The sequence below is a fragment of the Oryzias latipes genome, chromosome 3, assembly GCF_053564925.1.
Source record: "Oryzias latipes strain Hd-rR chromosome 3, Olatipes_Hd-rR_3.1".
Lineage (NCBI taxonomy): Eukaryota > Metazoa > Chordata > Actinopteri > Beloniformes > Adrianichthyidae > Oryzias > Oryzias latipes.
In genome coordinates, this window is record NC_136239.1 from 15378422 (window position 1) to 15398474 (window position 20053).

A 20053-nucleotide genomic window follows, 5' to 3' on the forward strand; every position below is an offset into this window, starting at 1 on the left:
ATAACTAGACTGTTAAAAGTTTAACACTGGTCTGAATTATTCATTGATGTGCTGTTACCACAGAGTAGTGGACAATTAAATCATTGTCCAAAGTTCTCCCTGTGCTCCTCAACTAAGTTTTCAAACCAAACGAGACCAGTAGAGTTTTGTTGAGCTGACTCCTTAGAGTTAATAAAAACAGAGCACTAGTCATGAGGGCTGTGGTGACAATCTGACTCCATTCACCTCTCAAGACATACAATTCACAGATCAAACCACATTTCTTACTGTTCAATATTAGATTGAAATGATGGCTATATTTTGCCTTTTTTATGGAATGTATGAGCTTTAAAATAATATGCATCTTTTATACCTTTAAGAACAGGAGATCAGAATCAATGAAACATAACATAAAAACACAAATATTTTAAAATAAAAATAACTAATAGAAATTATATAAACAAGTATAAAAAAACAAATTGTCTTGTTTGCACATATTTTTGAGCTTCAACTGCATTGTTCTGTTTCAAGTGCAAAATAACTTTCTGAGCAACCAAAGTTTTTACAGTTTAACGCTCAAAGCAGTGAGTGTTAAATGGAGTGTTCACTCCACATAAGTTAGGGTCCCGGTTTATCTCAGCCATCTTTGGACCAAGTCTGAGTACATTTTCTGCAGTTGAAACCCTTTTGCTATCCTAGGCATTTTAACATTGGGAGTTGGGTCATCTAGACCCACTAGACAGTGCTCTGAACCTTTTTTCTTCAATGATTTGTGATCTTCACTGGTGTCCATGGATTACATGAAATCTTTCCACCTTTATCCACCTTTGTCATGGTAGGGAGAACACGTCAATGCAAGGGTGGGGTCATCTAAGATAGGACAAGGGTTAAATTTGTATCGTCTATAACATAAACATTTAGTGTTCAAATATTTAAAAAAAAATTATAGCATAAAGACATTCCAAAAACACTTTATCACCTCATGTGGTTTGATGAGAAGAAAACAATTTTTTTGTGTGCCAATATTCCACATTTATTCAACATTTGATTTGATTTGATTTATTGATTTATTTCAAACATTGTAGTCAAAGCAATAAAGAATTTACACATTTTTATCCAACTTAATACAGAAATGTTGAAATGCATAGTTTAAAAAGACAGAAAATAAAACAAAGCAAAAAGTCACTTTAATCACATTTTGCTTAATTAAATACAGTGATCATTAACTAAAGTCAAGTAGAGCTTGATTTATTGCTTGAAAAGGAGTGAGAAGAAGTGAGCTTATCTAATTCCACCCCTACTGAGTTAATACATTTTATAGTTTTACAGTTTTTGTTATCCGGTTCTGATCCGATAGATTCTTTTCAAGTTACAAAATGATTGATTATCTTCGAAAAACATTCATTCATGATTTCAGTAAACAGTATCGGTAATCAATATGTAATAATCATTGATTTTTATGTAAGTGTTAATGGCCGATGAAGTGTGCGTTATTATTTTTTAACGCACGCCGTGGAAGCTTGGGTTGGACGGTTGCTTCCGCGAAGTGCATTAAAAAGTAATAACGCACACTTCGAAGGCCATTAACCCGCTTATACTATGGTCACTTACAAAAGCAATACATATTAACCAGTTTTTAGTCCTTAATTCTTGTTTTGGATTGCCTTTCTCACAAAAAGCGGACTATTTGTTACGTGATGCGGCGTCACGTAACAAATAGTCCGCGTCGCACCGCACCACCGCTGCAGTCAAGATTCTGCGATATATATATATGCTGGTCGTCCCGATAAGTGGAATAAAGCACCAGTTCAGAAAGAAAGTTCACCTCTTACCGCTTGTTTTTATCCAAATGATGAAGCAAAAGGTTGTTTTAAAGAAGCCGGCGTAGTGATACAAAACACTACGCCGGAACTTCTTTTTTCACTGTGCGGTTATCAGGTTTTAATGCACACCCAGCAGCCAATCAGAATCGTGTATTCACCCGGACCATGGTATAATAGAACATATTATCACAAAAAAACAGTAATTATTGCTACACATTGCAGATCAAGTAAAGAAAATCAATAGCTTATTGATTGTAATTTAAACATTTCAGTAATCATTATTGCACATTACAATGTAATACTCATTGATTGTAATTAAAAACGTTTTCCAAAATATTCAGCTACTTAAAGGTCTAAATTTAGGATTTAAATTCACTGCCCACAATAAAATACAAAGCGTGTTAAGGTTAGAGATAATGGAAGTGGCTGAAACCATGTCTCAGGTATCATGCTCGTGTTCAGTAATCTCACATGTGTCTGTGTGCTGCATGATCAGGTGACATAGATGTTTGTGAAAGAGTATGTGTCAACAGTTCACGTTTGAAGCTTGTAAATGTGCGTCCATGAGTCACACTGAGAGACTGGAGACAGACACACTATCTCCCTGCTGACAAGTATCAGCGGCTCCTTCTGCTGGGGGGTCTCTGCTGTCGCATGGGTAATGGGCGCAGACAGGAGCGCTGGTGCTCAAGGGGGGAGACTGGTGCAGATAAAGCAAGAAACTGGGGGCTGGGAGGTTGGCAGTCAAACCACCGGGGGATGTGACAACACAATCATGCTGAAAGCAACCAGCAGGCCCCTTGGGCGATCCAGGTTTCATCACCCAGCTTCCACCTGTCGTTTCCTCTTAAGCCCCCTTCCAGCCTCTCCCTCAGAGAACAGCAGAGGCCGGGTGGCTGAGCTGCGCGTTAAAGGCCACCGCTGAAATCCTGAAATGTTGAGTGACGTAACTGTCACATGTTTGCTGGGATTAGATCTGCATTGTCAGATATTTTCGAGTGGTGTGGTGTAAGGTATTTACACCTCCATATATAGGGGTCATCCAGGCTCCAGCTCAGCTTGCAGACAGATTCACTTCATTTCATCCACTCTGAAAGCTATCTAAAGCAGCTGCAAAAGTGGCAGACTGTATGTTCCACATTGCAGCCTTTTCCTTTTTAACAGTGCTGACAGAGCATGAAGCCGTGGAGATCAAGTACTGTCAGGCTGTTTGTGCTTTGGTTATTAATAATCCGAAATTTCAAGCCCTCGAATGAATCTACAGGATGAAGCACACTCTGCCCCCTTCATTTTGGATATATTTAACCTGTCGAGACACTCAACCTTTGCCTGGACATAAACAGGGGAACATGGAGTGCTGGTTAACCCGAGTTTGAGTCTGCACCATCCCACCCCTGTTAGCAGTGAACTGCATCTGGCACACATGTCACACCTCCTGTGCACTAACACCAGGAGTCAGGTTTACTCGGAGTGTGAAAATGAGATCTGCCAGCTTCAATAAATGCCTCTTAGCAGTGTGATCAGTCAGGCTTTCTAGCAATGTGCGGCCTCCTCTGGCTTAACTGTCTCATTAGCAGCAGGGGGATCTCATATTTAGTTTAACACCATTTAGATTCACACTTTAAAGATTAGTTGTCCCAGACACATCAGGGTCTTTCATATTAAAGTTTTATAAACTTTCGTTTAATTCTTTTGGCTAACAAGCACTATTTATTCCAAATTTTACTCAGGCAAGAACGCAATTATAATAAACATATTTTTTTTCTTTTTTTTGTCTGCATGTTAGTGGTAGATGGAGCCACACAGTAGATTGACATCTAGATTTTAGTATAAAAGCACATGATTTCTTCTGCTGCTGAGCATATAAGGCTACATTCACATTGGTCATGTGACATGCATGTTCAAGAATGCACTAAAAACAAATATTGAACGTGCTTTCACCATTAGGTGTTCACACTGGACGAGCAGGGAGGGGCTTCTTCTTTTTCACGTCTGCTACTTACAGTTGGAAGAGTCTTTGTGCAAAATGTCAAAGCGGTGCAATTCTATCCAAGATTTTTTTTCCAGAGCTCTATTCCAACATATGAAAGACTAAAATAATCCCGGCCGGGCACAAACTGTAATTATTCGTTTCTCCTCCATGATAGATTTCAAACAAGTCGCCCCCTCAGTCTTTTGAAAAGGACACTACCTATGCGTCACTACCGAATCCCACTCCCTAATTGATCAAAGTTTCACTTTTTGGCGTTCAGGCAGTCAAAAGTTGAACTGGTTGAACTTTTTTAGTGTACGTTCAATAAATGCCTGGTTTGTATGTAGAGCCCAAGAATGGACTTTAAAAATTGCGTAGCGATGTGTGGACGTGAAAAACACAGGTTTGCAGGCATTCAGGCGTTGATTTTCATTGAACACGGTTGCTAGAAAGTCAATTGACCAGGCCAGTGTCTACGTAGCTTCAGACCTAAAATTCCATGAAGATGTATGCTTCTGCGGCTGTTTGGCTGCACCCCATAAGTGCTTGTGCATAGGTTAGAGTGAAGCTGATGACTCTCCGAGGCCCTGGGGAGCCAAGATCCAACCTGCCAGTGTTTTTTAGAAAACAACTGAGGCTGACCCAGTGACATCTTTTTGCTTTTGTTCAAACTCACACGCAAAACCTGCAAACTGTTCACCTGCTTAGCAGCAGAAACAGTGAGTGACGGGTGGGTTGGGCCACTAGCTTTGGGTTCTCAACGCTCTGATGATGCTGCCGTCAGGCAACAACAAACAAAAGTTAGATTTCTCACTTTTTTTAGGCTCTGACCGCTCAGCCCCCCTGCTGCAGATTTCCACAGAAGAGCACAGCTGCTGCCCTGCTGGGATTGACTGGTGTTTTATTGCTTCCAAATGATTTTTTATAATATGGTCAATAACAAATGCCTTTTTTTCAAATGGCTTACTTTTTTTTTAGGTTTGTTTAAACCTCATGTAGATGCTGCAGGAATCCTTTCTTTCTCGTCAGTCCTTGAGGTGTTTCAGGTGTATTTCAGTGTGAACTATTTTCTAAACTAAAATAATATTTCGATGAAGATTTTTTATTTTAGTGAGTTGACCCTCTTAGTGTGTGGATGTAGTTCATGGACTATAATTTACATAGCAACCTCAAAGCCTTTGACAAGTTTGACAAAAGTTCAGAAATATGCTCAGACGTTTATATTTATGAGTATTCCACTGAATGCTCTACACCAGGAAAAAGCTTGTTGGTGTATAAAATGCTTTTTGTAAACAAAGAGCATTTTATTAATAATAAATAATAAAATGAACGACATTTATAGTAGCAGCTCTGCATCCATTTAAAATATGTCTAATTATGTCAGCCTTTTATTTATTTCTTGGATAAAGTGCGTACTCTCTAGCTTCTAGCTCTTTCACATCTTTGTGGATCTCAAAAACAGAAGCCCAGCATTAAGTGGTGTAATATATTCCACATTATGCACAGGCTAACAGAGACATATGGCTTTGAATCCAAGAACTCAAAAATTTCCAAGATAACACCAGCGGTTATCAGCAATGAGGACTGTCACGAGCTGAGGCGCCGAGCGCCGGCCAGGTGGCCCTTTAGAACCCGCTGCCAAGAGATGAAACCACCTTAGTGTCAGCATTTTAATTTGATCTGCCATGTGCACATATGTCTTTAAAGTCTGCGGGGAGTCTCGTTGCCATTGATCTGCTCCACCAGTGTTCTGCATCATACAGGTTAGCACTGCAGGCTAATCTGTAGTGAGCCTGTCCCAAAAACCGGAGCCAAGTATGTGGCAGGATGAGTGATCTCCTCTCCTCTGATCCACAGCCCTCAGATGCCCGTTCTGTGCCAACTGTTCAGCTCCTTTGTAGAAGGAGCCAAGATGCCCAGACGGCTAGAGGAGGAGCAGAGAGACCCAAAATCAGGAGTCGTCTTCTGCTGGAAACAGTATAAGAAGGAGGGGGTACAGTCTCTTCAGCACCGTCAGATTGAATTGCACGGACAGCAGGATTACTGTGCCTCAGAGCCACGTTCACACCAGCCTCTGCAACATGCGTTCAAGCAACCACTGGAAATGAAAAGTCCTTTAAATGTATGTATGTGTACGTTTCATGCTTCTGCATTCAAAACTTCCACGTTCACGAGTAGCTATGCAAGTTTTAAATCCTTTTTTGGACCCTACGCACAAAACGTGCATCCTTTGACATCCATTGATCACGCGTTGATGACTTTGATTTGGTATTGATGTAAGGATGGCATCTGTTTTTATTCATGGAAGGGCCAAATGTTTAAATATTGATTATGAAGGAGAATTAAATATTTGTGGTTTGTGCGCGGCTTGAATCAATTACATGACACCAAGTCTTGCATATATCGGATGAGAGCTGTGACACCATCTCTTTGGGTCTAGTAAGTCTCACAACTTTTGACACCATGACTATAATGTTTAAGGCAATTGCAGGCTCTCAGGGGTGTTTTTGACAAGTATGCTGGGAAAGAAGGAGATGCAAAGACTCTGACAAAGTCAGTACCCTGCTCAAAAACAGCTTGGAGAAACTTCTGGAAACCAAGAAAAAAATTAAACTAGGTGACAACACCGACGGCATTAATGATTACAACAGGTACGTCGAGTCGCAAGCTTGGCTATGCTGTTGGGCCCCTAGAGGAAAAAAAATGTTGATGTTCTTTTGGCTTGGTTTATTTCATTTACGATTAGCATTTTAAAAAGGGAACAATAACCATGAACTACTGTTGAAAGTCTTGTGAGACCCATACAAAGCTTGTATATTCATTTGATAGTCAAAATGATGACAAAATGCAAATAAAGTGTTCATCTCCCAAATACAAACAAAAAAAAAGGAATAGAGGTGTGAAAGAAAAAGCCTGGAGCACGATTTGCGAGATGTGCACCACTTTGACATTTTGCACCAACCCTCTTCCAACTGTTGGTGGTGGACATGTGCTAGTAAAGAGTAGAGTAGTCAAATAAGAAGAAGCCCCTTCCTGCTTTTCCGGTGTGAATACCATGGGCTAAATGCATCTTCAAGAATGTCACCTGTCACATGACAGGTGACATTCTTGAAGGTGTGAACATAGTGTGAACATAGTTACAGTTTTTCTATTTTATCCCTTCTGACCGCTAAAGGTGGATCTTCAAGCACTGGAAGGATCAATCACTTCTTGAAGAATGGCCTTTGGCAGTCATCTGGGATGTATAGAACTGTTGTTACGTACGTAATTTTCCTTCCCTCACGATGGAAAGTAACTGAATGAGTAATCATTCCTAGAAAATTCTTGGTCGTTATTTTGCTCCCGGCTGCAAATTCTGCAACAAGATCAGCGAAATGATAGATCTTCACTGGCATTCAAGTCTGGCCTGTTCTCCGGAGAGCCTTGAATTCTAAAAATCCTGAACATTTTCAAAATATCTTGCATCGTTTGGTAACTTACCTACTCTCCTGGGGCACATGTTCTGTGAAAGAAAAGCAGCTGTGTGTCAGAATCTCTGCAGAGCGGTGAACTGAACTCTTCTTTGAGAGTGAGTCGTGAGCATAAACACGGCATCTCAGGTATCCATTCAGTGTCAGAACAATTCCACCATTAGAGCTGCGTGAAGAGCCCTCAAAAGCGCTACGCTGTGGATGGAGTCCTCGCTCCTCCTCTACTCTCCACTCCACAACCTGCCCACATTAACTCTCCAGCCCATTCAGCTGTGATTAGAAAAGCCTCTTGGCTTGCAGAGTTTGCAATCATTTGACCATAATGAATTCCAATCACTCCCTCCTCCTGCCCTCTGCTCCCTCTCAACCTGGAGAAGCTACAAGAGGAAGAATGCAGAACGACGAGACAAAGAGAGCAGGGCATGTCACAGTTGAAGCACAACCCTGCAGCCTCCATTTCTGTTGAAAGGACACAAAAAGCAAGCGTCAAGAAAAATGTGCTGCTATTACAGAGACCATGAAAGTTCCTTGCACTCCCATCTGAATGGAGACATAAATGATGCCTATGAAATATAAAAGAGATGACACTAAAGATGCTTCAACACATCTTTGCTTCATGATTTTCACGTGTGTTGAATATTATTAGCCTTTTTTTTTCTCTGATACCACTTTATTCCTGTTCTGTCTAAAATTTCAACCTGACCTTTTTGACAGAGAACAGAATTTAAAAAAAATAATAATTGAGTAAATCATGAAAAAAGTGCCATTTTGAAGGAGAAATTTTACTGCTGAAAAAGTAGCAAAACATGAAGAATCCAGGTTTTACGTCAGGTAATAATGGAGCTGTGTTGACCTTTTCTGAAGTGACGGCAGCAGCACATTGTAATGTCTGTGATCTGTTTTACACGCAGCAGTTTAAGTTTGCTGATCATTATGAGTAGCAGCCAACATGGATGGAAAAGTCTCTCTTCTTTGGCATTTATAAAACCAGTGACTTATCTGAAATGACTTTTTCCTAAATAAATCAACTGTTAACCCTTTCCTGTTTATTTTGGTTGGTTCCAGCAGTCCTTTACCTCCGAGGTTTCAGGTGCTCAGTCTGACCCATTGATCATGATCAGCATGGGGGAAGATGATGACCAGCCCCCTGTGAGGAAAAACACTGTATGTTCCAGTATTAAAGACAGAATCCACGACACACGAGCTCCTGGCTTGTAATGCAAGACATTGCTGGGTCATTCATGTCTTTGATATGGAAATTACATGTCCCATTGGTTGAAACTTTAGAAAAATGTGTCAATTTAAGTTGTATAAATAAAAAAAACAAAAATTTAAGTTAGATCAACATATTAAATTGGGTCGGTGCAAACAAAGGCTTTCATGGATCTATGCGTCTGCAAGTGGATGTATCAGAATGGAGCGGAGCTTGTGCCCTGCTGATAGCTTCTACATAACAACTACAAGCTTTTTCGCACAGCATTTATTTTGCCTGTTCTTGATTTACAATCATTTAAATAAAGTAATTCTCCGAAACACAATGTCCCCCATCATCAGAAAAATGAACAAGAACATGTTAAAAGACCATTTAATTGGAGTGGCTCTTTAACTGTCATTTTGCTTTTACAGTATTACAGAAGTCAGGTATGAAGTTGAGACTGGAAGTTATATTGATGAAGAAGAGGTGACAGAGCTGGAGGGACCTGCTACTAAAGAGGAATGGGGACGAAATGAAGAACAAAAATGAGGACCTTCGGTTGTGGATGGCGCCATCAACGAAGAGAGTAAGGCTATTGCGTTCTTGTAACACAGACATCCGGTCCCACTAAAAGAACTCAAGGACCACACAGACCAAAGAAACATATAGCATGGTGTTTTACCACTGTCAGGAGTTTCATGGTGCCATCATCGAGCAATGTGTACTCATTTTATTTATTATGAGCCGGATCTATCTTTTAGTCTGATCTATCTTTCTAAAAATACCGGATCTAAATTAGTCTAGGAGGAAATTAGTACAGTAGGGGGTGGGGCAGCTGTGTATTGTTGATTCTCTTGATACTGTTATTTTGCTTTGCCCCCCAACCCCCGTAGTCCGCGGTCATAAAATGGTTGGGCGGTTTTTCAGATGACTTTTTTCATGGAAAACTGTGACACTATCTGGCAACACTGGTTGGAACCATCATAATACAAACCAATGCAAGCCATTGAGTAAAAAAAGAATACATTTACATGATATACATGTAATAATCAATTCCTAAACAATTCTTTATCGACATAGAATCATCTTTAAAACTTTTAAATTATTTTTAAAAATTTTAGAATAATCTTTAAGACTTTAGAGTAATCCTTTTTTGAAGACTATATATGTTAATGTTTCATTTGAAAGTCAAAAAAAATTTAAAGGACATTGCAGGGAGTTGAACCCCGTCCAGCTGAAGCCAGAGTACCATCTCCCAGTGCCTTTTGCTTTGATGACTGAACATGGAAGGCAAAGCAAAACCTGTAGTCCAACCAGCATGCAACTTAAAATGATCAACACACTTGGAATAATTGTTTCAAAGTAAAAGTTCTAAAGATATTTATATTAAAAGGAAAAACGAAGAATTTACAAAGTGTGGGGGGTACCAGAGTCCCTGGTGAAAACCTCTAAAGTTTTTTTATTCATAGTAAAAGTTTTAAAGAAAAGAATAAAAAATAAAAATTAACGATTGTTGTTTTTGTCATTTATCAACACAGCTAAATCACAATTTTCTAAACATGAAATTGTTTCCTATTGAAAAAGAGTCATACAAAATATTTTTTAAGTTTGCATCATCCTGCTGCAGCAAATGTTTTACCTTAAGTGTACCTTGATGTGTCTTTATCCTCCTGTTATTCTAAATATGGTGTGAATGGTTTATACTTATATATAGCGCTTTACTACCTTCTTTACTACCCCCTTTTTTAAGGGGTTTTACAGTCACAGTCCGATTCACCCACACACACTTGTATATTTTAGCATTTTACTTGTATTTTTATTGATTCTTGTACATATTTTGTTTAGAGTTATAGTATTTACCACATCGAGGCTGCAACAGTTTGGTTGTATTATTATGTACAATGACAATAAAGCCTTCTGATTCTGACACACATTCACACACTGATGGCGCTCCACTGTTGAACACTGGCGTCAACCGATAACCACCAGGAGCAACGTATGGTTCTTGCTCAGGACACTTTGACACATGGACGAGCAGGACAGGAACCAAACCTACAATCTTCTGATGAGAGGTCGGCCGCTCCACCTCTGCATTATGGTCAGCATTACGTGCTTAAACTTTTTCCAATCGTGTACAAAGCCTACAGATGGATGAACATTTTCCCAAAGGATTTAAAACCTGTGCATCCACTGGTTGTTTACATAAAGCCTGTTGATTTAGTTTAATGCCAACATTGTGGTGTTTTGCTGTTTATTTTAGATGCAACTCGGTCATAAAATCATATTCCTGATTAACTAAAAATAAAATTGGTGCTAAATAAGTAACACTTCATTTACCATTATTTTATTGTTATTTTTAGCCAAGGAACCACAGGGGGGTGGGGGGTAGGTAAAAGAGTCATATGCGGCGACTCCAGAGCCTCACAGTGCAGACCTCTGGGTCAGAAAGATACTCTGAGAGTGGAAAAAATCCCCAGCTGCATAACTTTATTCCATAAACAAGTATTCTTGTTGCCTCTGGTATCAAAACTAGTGTTTTTGAAGAGATTTAGATTCAGCTAAGAGCAAACTTAGATTATGTAATCCACTTATTTGATTATTATTCTTTTAACACCTGATAATATGCAACCCCCCCCCCCCCCCCCCAAAAAAAAAAAAAAGAAACAGCAATACACATCTGGAATCTATATTTTTTATTGACGTAATAATAATAATAGTTTTGCACTTACTTTGAGAAAGTTATATGTATTTGTTTCTGGCTCTAAGGACTGAAAAAAAAGGAGGGATGGACTCCAGTCTCCAGTCATGTTCTCTGCGGGTGTTTCAGCACCGTGTCACACTGATGATGCTGACAGTGCTGTGGTAATGACCTTTCAACATTGTCATGCCAACATTCCCCGCTCCCTCTGGCCAGCAGTGTCCCTGTCACCTACAATCAACAGCACAGTCTGGCCACCGAGCCACTCTGTGAGTGTGACCAGTGTGGACACGAGAGCAGAGAACCGCTGAGAATACCTCGCCATCCAGGAGATTCATGTTCGCTAATTAAGCTTAGACATGTTCTAATGCTCCCAGAATGATCTTATGCAACATGTCTAATGCAATGGCTGTATTTTGGCACTGTAACCCTTGTGCTATCCTAGGCACTTTAACGTTGGGTCATCTAGACCCACTAGACAGTGCTCTGAACCTTTTGTCTTCAATGATTTGTGATCTTCACTGGTGTCCATGGATTACATGAAATCTTTCCACCTTTATCCACCTTTGTCATGGTAGGGAGAACACGTGAAAGTATGGGTAGGGTCATCTAAGATAGCACAAGGGTTACAGGGATTAACTAACATGTTTCTAGATCAAATTAGAGAGGAGGCGTTTCCACTCTGTTAAGATGATAACAGTACATTTCTGCTCTAAGAGAAAATAATCAACAGTGATCATAAAAGACAAGTAAGAAAACACAGTGAAATACTGCTGTTTAAAGAATTTGAACAAAAGAATAAATCTTGGATTTCTTTTCAAATCGAACTTTGCACAAAAAAAACCCCCAAAAAGATGTATAAATAGTAAATGGCCATAAACAAACTTTCTCTCCTCTAATAAATCAACTTTGTGTCAAACGGCCATTAGCATGTCAGTGTTTTTCAATACTTCATCCGTCCTTCTAAAGTTCAGTTTTTTTCTTAGTAAAACCAAAATACAAAGATGATCTTTGTAAATGCAATTTATTCCATATATGATGAAAAACGATTTCAATGAGTAAAAATTAAGAAGAAGAATTTATTGAGTACATTATTCAGTCACTCTAAATCTGACCTTGATACAGTATTTTGCTGGAAAACGGACATAGATGAGAAACTGAACTTTGAGGGAGCAAGTCTGGAGACAAATGAGTTCTCACTTCTGATTGAAGAGGTTTCTGCTTTTTGAAGAAAGATTATGCACAGTTGATCACAAACCTGTGTGTGAGAAACGTCTTTTTCAGGATAAGAGCCGCACTTTTAGACAGTTTGTTGGTGACGACTGCTGCCAGGTGAACAGACAGCTGGCAGCTTTCCATCTGTTTTCACTTATCCATCACTTCTTTAACAAAAATATTTGCAACCTTAAAAACCTGTTCTATGTTTTTTTAAGTTTGCTTTAACTTCTACTGTGGATCCAATTTCCAAACTCTGATTTAATCCGATTGCTGGACTTTGATTGGGTGCCGTTAGTTTTGAGACTTGTATATCTTCATCATAATGAAAGTCTTTCTCATCTCACTAAGGATAAAAAACTGAGGTTGCCAAGATTTGGGAGTCTGCCCGATTTGCCAATATAACTTATCATAAACCAAAAATCCTTGCTTTTGTGTGTGCAATAGATTTATATTTTACAGTTTGGAATGTTCTAATTATCTCCTGTTGAAGACCCACTCTGATAAAAATCATGTTTTTGCGTTTTAGCATCTCCCTGTGGCATTTTTCGGGTGATTTAAGATTTCTATTAAGGAAATTAAGCTCAAAACTACCTTTCTGAGTATTTATTTACTCAAATAGTTGTAAATCAGGAGCAGACGGAAAAGGGCGTTTGAAATTTTGTGACGTAGAAAATACACTAGGCACACAACAATCTCTCTGCTCCGCTGCATTCTGATGAATCCACTTGCAGACAAATAGATCCATGTACATCTTTGTTTTCCTCATCTGTGCTGGTATCTGGATCAAAACTATACGACTGGATAGCTCCAATATAGCTCGCCATTTATATTACATTTGTAAAGTTCGGCTGGGATTATGAGAGACTGTAAGCTAACAGAAGAGAGTGTAAACAGATGGTTGTTGACGGGAAGTGGGGAAGGGCTTTTTTAATAATCTACTGAACTACTGCTGCTCTGAAGAAACTATGTCCAAGAAGACGACCCTTTTTTCTAAATTTTGCAATCAGAATTGCAATCAGAATTATTAAAACACTGCAAGCACCGCTTTTACTATAGATCAAACGATAATTAGAGCAGGTGTTTAAGTAAAATAATGGATCCAGTCTTTATATAGTCTCTAAATATCTTCAAAGAGAATCTTGGGAAAAAAATATATTTTAAACCTTTTAGAAACTCCAGAGTAAACGTAGCATTTGTATCACAAAAACAAATACTTTTCAACAACCAATTACAACATCATAACATGTTTTGTTTTTAATATAGTTTATCTTGATCACTTTTTCAGTTTTCATGTTTGTGTACTCTGTTTATAGTAGGAATTTTTCTTACACATATATAGTTGTCTGATGAGACGACAATTACATTGTATAGCTATTCTGTATGTGTGGCTCTCTGGGATCAAATGTGACCCCATTTGACGAAACCAAAGTGTTTTTGACAGAACAGACTGTAGATTGTTCAGGTTCTTCCAAATCAGCATACCTGATGAACAAGAACATGCAGTAAAATGTAAGTAATTTGGAAAGCCCCAGCAGAACAATGGACTTTTGTGTTGGACTTCTTGGATCACATCCTTTGCGCATAAACATGCAGTAATTATAAAGGCTGTCTGATGGCGGCTGAGTAACAGAGACAGATTTCAGGTACTTGAAAGACTTTCATTGTGTGTTTTTGTCTTGTGTGTGCATGCAGTGTGTGTTACCGATTTATTGGTTGCTTGGCAGCAGCGGTGCTGGGTTCATTACCCTCCTAACGACAAGCTGATGGAAGTGCCTGAAGAGGCCGTCCTCTCCTTCGCTCTTCTTCTGCTTCTCTTGCCGCGCTTTTATCCTCAAGACATATCTCCAGCTGATTGCCGTCTCGGAGGCTTCACAATTCCAAAATTGAGAGAAAAAGATGAGTGAGGCGCGCTGGCCCCCAATGAGTCATTCAGCTTCGACTCATTTTACATTATCTTCCTGCCTGCCTCTTTATGATGAGGAGAATCGTGTTTTCATTGTGAAGCCACATGTGGTGGAAGAAAGCAAAACCTAAGTAGAGCCACAATGTAAGAGGACAAACCCTACATAAATGCAAATCCACAAACTATGCCTATGGTAAACACTGAAGGTCTAAAAGTCTCCAAATATCCATGTCTAAATGCATTTAGGCCCAATTTTTGCTGCTTTTTTGAAGAAAAAAAAAAGGGCAAAGTACTAAGAAAAAGCTGGAAAGACACCCTACTCTGCTCCTTAAAGATAACATTCCCTCATTAATTTGTTCCCATCAGCCAGATTGTGCATGAGCAGCCCATGCCTGCTCATGTGAGATGCTTCAGTTCATTACATGAAGAAATGAGGGGGCTGAGCTGCCTGGCTCCATATGCATTCACCTTTAACCAGGATAGATCTCCAACAAATAAGAAATAAAAAGAATTATGCATTTTCTTTAATCTGCACCCTTGGCTTTCTGTTAAAAATGAACTTTCCAGTCTTGGCAGATGGATGATGGGAAAGAGGTGGGTTTATTTCGCACCAACAGTCCCACCCACAATTCAGAAGTGAATAACCAAAGCCTGTGTCACACAGCCACTGCATACATTTTCACCGATTAAATTTTGGTCTTTCTAGATAAAGACGTAATTTTTGTGTGTCTTGTGTTCGTCATTCGCTGATGTGCGCAGATGTCCGTCGAGGGTTTTGGTTGACGCTTTTTCACAAGAATTCGGTTTAAAGCTGATCAAAAAAAAAATTCTGTTGAGAATTGAGCTATTTATGCATATTATACATAGTTTATGCACAATTATTACATAATTATAACGCAATTATAACGCAATTGTTTGTGATTTTTGCCAGAGGCATCTGCAAATTTTTGTCTTACCACGACACTCCACGTTTGTCTAACGGACTTTTCATGCATGCACCACTAATGTATAACTTTTATTTCAAGTATACTGTATAATAATAACTGTATAATCATGCACATATTGCGTTCAAACCACTAATAGATTGCATATAAACAGCGCTATAATCACGCACGGTTCACGTTCTACATTGACTTACTTTTTCTTCGTCGCTGCACGACTCGTGTGCGCATTAAAAATGATCTTCACCCCACGGTGCTTATTAGGCCAAAGGCGGAATTTTTCTGAAGCTGTAATGATGTTTCAATGGAGGCTTTCTGGCTCTGCTCCATTTGTTTCAACCCATTTTTATAACACACACACAAACAAATGCATCGTCTGTGTAGCCATTAACCCACAGCCATCAATGTGATATCCCATCATCCCCCCCTTCCTCTTACCATCTTTCTCTGCACCACTGTCATTCCATTAGTAATGGATTTTTAACATTTTTTGATTTACAGCATTAAGGTGAAAAAAAGTTTAATTTAATCACATTAATATATACAGTAGATATGCACACAACTATATATATATATATATATATATATATATATGTTGTTCTTTTTTTTGAAAGAGCCTATTTGTTCTGTTTCAACTCTGAACTGAGGGGTTAATGGGAGCTTTTGTTTTTCCACACAAGAAACAAATGGTTTGGCTTTAACCCTTGTGTAATCTTAGATGACCCCACCCTTACATTGACGTGTTCTTCCTACCATGACAAAGGTGGATAAAAGTAGAAAGATTTCATGTAATCCATGGAAACCAGTGAAGATCACAAATCATTGAAGAAAAAAGGTTCAGAGCACTGTCTAGTGGGTCTAGATGACCCAACTCCCAACGTTAAAGTGCCTAGGATAGCACAAGGGTTAATGTGCAAACATCTGTCTCTAAATACTGTTATTTAGTTAAATGAGCGATGTTTCAAGACTGCAGGTGTAGGAGAGAATACGGGATGAATAAAAGAAAGCTGGAAATCAAATGAGATGAGAAAAAAATAGACTGTTTGTTTGTTGTTGTTTGTTTGTGTTTGTGATATAAAATTTAGCAAGCTAGCCCCAAAGCAAAACAGCGAGGCAGACAGAAGCTAAGCCAGCCCCCCCCCCCCCCCCCCCCCCCCCCCCCCACACACACACACACACACACACACACAGGCCCCGTCAGTCCAGATGACTATCATTACCTAGGTAAATACACTTGGCCAAAGGAGACAGACACACTTGTCGTCTCTTCCTCTGATGTGATTTTTTTTTCTCTAACCTTTTTCACGCTCCACTTTGTGACCATTACTCCACCCCACCCCCCCTTTTGAAAACACACACATTGAATGGAGAAAGATGGAGGTCATTCATGCTGCAGAGATTCACTTGCCTCATTAAATAGGCAATTATTTTAGCATGGCCATATTTGAACTGTGCCGCAGCAAACAGTGCTTGAAGAGGTCAGGGCTTTTAGATGTTCACCTCATTTTATTTCTTGTATTTTCCGGACTTTATGTCACAGGAGCCAAAATATGTGTAATAAAGAAGAAGTATAAGTCGCACTATCGGGAGAAAACTGCAACACTTCAGAACAAATCTGCCAAAACCGGTGTAATGCTGCGGTCAGACCAAATGCGATTCACACGTCACATTCATGTCTGCTGCCTCTTATTTGACATCAAATTCAATGCTCAGTGCTCTTCCAAAACTGTGTTCATAAAGTAGACGCTTTCGTCGCGAGTAGAAGAAGCTACCATAAAATCTTTTGCCTTATCGCTACATGTTGATGTTGTTGTACGTGTTGACTGTATATCTCATTTACTATGAAACGAAGACAGATGATGTTTAGAGATCAGGTTTATTTATTTTTGAAAGTTCTACAAAAACATCGATAATCACTTCCCCATGTCTGGGTTCATGAGATCATTGTGTATTTTGTCTTTGATGAGGTTGACCATCTACTGCAGGAGCTGCATCTGAATGACGGCGCTTTCAGCTATACTTCCACTGATAAGAGGACCGTCATCATCAAACTGTGACCCAGTTTAGTGACTTGCTGTTGTCTTGGTGCCTCTGGCAGTCTACCCTCCCCCTCCTCTCTCTGCTCTGCTCTCTGATTGGAACCAGCTGTGGACACTCACCTCATCTGCTACCAGCCTTCTTAATGGAGATTCGGTCCCAGCATTCCTCGCAGTTCGTTGCCGCTAATGGTGCTTATATGGTCGCCAAGTTAAGTCTTGTATTCAAAGTTATCTAGTTACTTACCTCGCCTTGTCGCTTCACTCTCAGGTTCTTCACCACGAGTGTCCACCTCGTCTCCTCCTCTCCACGAGCTGCTCGATCCGTCTTGCTCCAGCCACGCTACTCAAGCCATGCCACTTTCCTGCCTCGCTCGCTCCTGCCATGCCACGACTTCAGCCAAGTATCACGTCAGCCAAGAAATCCCCCCGCCACGCTTCTTGTCCAGCTCCGACGTCATTGAAGCATCGGGAAGTCAGCAGTCTTGCCGATGCTTCAATGACGTTGGCAGTCTTGCCGACGTCATTGAAGCATCGGCAAGACTGCTGACTTCCTTAATTCATTCTACGAACATCCCCTTTACGTCCTGGAAAAATAAATCTGTTTACCAACTACTTCACCTGAGTTTTCTTCCGTGTTCCAGCATCTAGGTCTGCCACGTCATACACATCATGACAGCTGTCCCGCATTAATCTGAGGAGAGGAAAATAAAAACAAGAATAATATGTCTCAATGCTATTAAAAAAAAATCATAAAGTTCATGAGGAGAACGATTAGATTTTCCTCCATGTTTATTTTGTACGGCGCTTCTTCTTCTGCATTGCTCTCTGTAGTAAATGTTATTAGGAAACAACCACGAAAGGAAAACCACTTGTAAGAGGGGAAAATAATGAATTTATGAGCCTATTTATGTTTTTTTAAAATCACATAGAGCATAAGTCGCACCACTGGCCAAATTGTGCAAACACTGTGACTTATACTCGAAAAAATACTATATTTAGATGCTGACATGAAGCCATACTCCAATGATTCTCCCTCCCCCTGTAATTCTTTCCTGTTTCCTTCTGTTTTCCAGTTTGTATTTTTCTTGCATTTCTCAATCATTTTTCTTTCCGGTTTTTATTTTTTTGACAAGTGGTCTGTGGCTCGCTATACGTCTCCCGGGGGTCTGTTTCACTGATGCATCCCATGGTTACAACACCACTCATTGATTTAAGAACTGCCACAAGCATTGATCTGAAACAGCCATGCTCGTAGGAGCAGAAAAAGTCATTTCTGCATGCTGGACTGTTAATGGCATGATGAAATGCACCCTGCTGTCTCAGCATGCCCCCCACCCTCCATGAATCATTTACAGCAGTTCCCTAATGTTTACAGACTAAATGGTTGTGCAAATGAGCGGCGAAGTGATGCCTCTTTTTTTCTACAGTGTTTCAGTCTGTCCAAATAAGTTAACCATCAGTTAATGTTAAATAAATTACTTCCCAACAATGAATAATAACGTGCTTTTACTATGTCATAAGATGTTTTTTCATGTCTTTGCCCAAATGGAGTTGTTGGGAAGGAAATGTGAAGTAATCTGAGGCTGATTTGTCAGGGATAAACTGCTGTTGCAACAACGTAATTAGGAAAGATGTTTTCCTACTGAAAGCAGTTCTTGGTCTTTTTGCATAATCTTCATTTCTTAAAATAAACGCCTTTTTGCTGTAAACTGAGTACAACTGAAAGGCGAACTGACTCATCAAAAACGGCTCCAATGTTGTTTGAAAAAAGACTGTTACATTTGCGGTGGCACAAAAGTAAACTCAGATTTTCCTTAAACCTGCAAACCCTCCTCCCTCTATTGAGCAGGCAGTTAGAGGGTGTATTTCAGTAATACTGGAGTAAAGCTTTAATCTGTAGAACATTAGAAGAGCTCTGTAAGACTGAACAAGACTTTTCTCCACCCACACACAGTCCAATGCCCTAATGATGGTTTCCCTAGAAACCACACGAAGAGAAACCTGTTAGGTAGAAGCACATGGAGCTGTGGCACAGGCCGACCAAACCTGTATACCCAGTATACACATAATCCTCCACAGCATTGTAATCTTCAAAGCTGCAAAGAGAGTCCATCAAGTTGGCAATGCAGAAGTCCCGCTAAAGGCAGAAAGAATGACAGGAGTGAGGTATGTGGAGTCTAGAGGAAGTTGTGTGTGCGTGTGTGTGTATTTTGCACTTGTTGGGTTTGGATGATAAATTATTCATGACAGCTGCCTCAGCCTTCCCGTTTCAGATGGATTCATTATGGAGGTTGGCAAGGTAATATAAGGACTGTCAAAGAAAACACTATCAAAGCAGTGGTTGCCACAAAAAAAAAAAAAAAAACAGCACAGTGAGTGTGTGCGTACCATGTGTGTGTGTATGTGTGTTCTTCACCTGTTCTTGCCCTAGGGCAGTAGTGGAGAGGTGACCCCACCATGGTAATAATGTGCTGGGATTACAGTTTGATGGAACCAAGCCACAAGGGCTCTTTCCTGCCCACTCAAATGGCAGCTTGTTGCTGCTGGGACTGCAGCACTGGGAGCCTTTGATGCACACAAACACACAAATATAAATTGTTTAGCGCATTCTTTATCTCATTTTCTTTGTTGCCATTTAAATTGTGTCATGTTTTCGATTCAGTAGCAGGATTTGGGTTTTGCACACTTTTTCAAATTTTTATTGTTATATTTCCATATTTAGGTTTTTTTTTGTTTGGTGGACTGAACGAATAAAGTTGGACACATTTCTTTGTATGGAGTAATAAACAGGATCCTCCACAGCATTTGGGAGAAC

At 39.7% G+C, this 20053-nt stretch overlaps 1 long non-coding RNA gene across 1 annotated transcript; it reads left to right on the plus strand.

The window, feature by feature from the left end:
* The first annotated feature begins 5601 nt into the window (after positions 1 to 5601).
* LOC105356546 (uncharacterized) lies at positions 5602 to 19853 on the plus strand. Its single transcript, XR_910660.4, has 4 exons — positions 5602 to 5896; positions 8871 to 9025; positions 17167 to 17427; positions 17507 to 19853. It is a non-coding gene; the product is annotated as an uncharacterized LOC105356546 (long non-coding RNA).
* Positions 19854 to 20053: the final 200 nt, after the last annotated feature.